The sequence below is a fragment of the Lycium ferocissimum genome, chromosome 6 (assembly GCF_029784015.1).
Source record: "Lycium ferocissimum isolate CSIRO_LF1 chromosome 6, AGI_CSIRO_Lferr_CH_V1, whole genome shotgun sequence".
NCBI lineage: Eukaryota > Viridiplantae > Streptophyta > Magnoliopsida > Solanales > Solanaceae > Lycium > Lycium ferocissimum.
The window spans coordinates 49,014,077-49,014,442 of record NC_081347.1 but is presented as its reverse complement, the minus strand read 5'-3'; the positions used below and the strand labels follow the sequence as shown (position 1 = coordinate 49,014,442).

Here is a 366-nt window from a genome sequence, read left to right as displayed (position 1 = left end):
ATTGAAAGGAAGAGTAATTGTGAGGCAAAAATAGATGCTTAATGATTATACCACTTCTATATATCACTTTAATCCAAATAAACCAATAAAAACACATCCAGTTTAAATTGTACACACAGTTTAAATTGTACACACAGTTTAACGACGTATCTAGATTTCAGACTTAAGAATAAACCAAAAACAAGAAAAAATTGTTAAGAACTGGGTAGGGGCCATGCGAACGCAGACCCACGCTTCCACAAATTATGACATAGGCTCGACCACTTGGGCCAACCTTAGGCAGGCACCCCTCCAAAGTGCAATGGATTTCACAAACCTACGCCATAGGCCTTATTGATCGCCCATTGACCCCGTCCAGGTAAGTAT

At 39.3% G+C, this 366-nt stretch overlaps 1 non-coding gene across 1 annotated transcript; it reads right to left on the bottom strand.

Moving 5' to 3' along the window:
* Nucleotides 1-205: 205 nt before the first annotated feature.
* On the bottom strand, nt 206-366 carry LOC132061660 (U1 spliceosomal RNA). Its single transcript, XR_009416093.1, has one exon. It is a non-coding gene; the product is annotated as a U1 spliceosomal RNA (small nuclear RNA).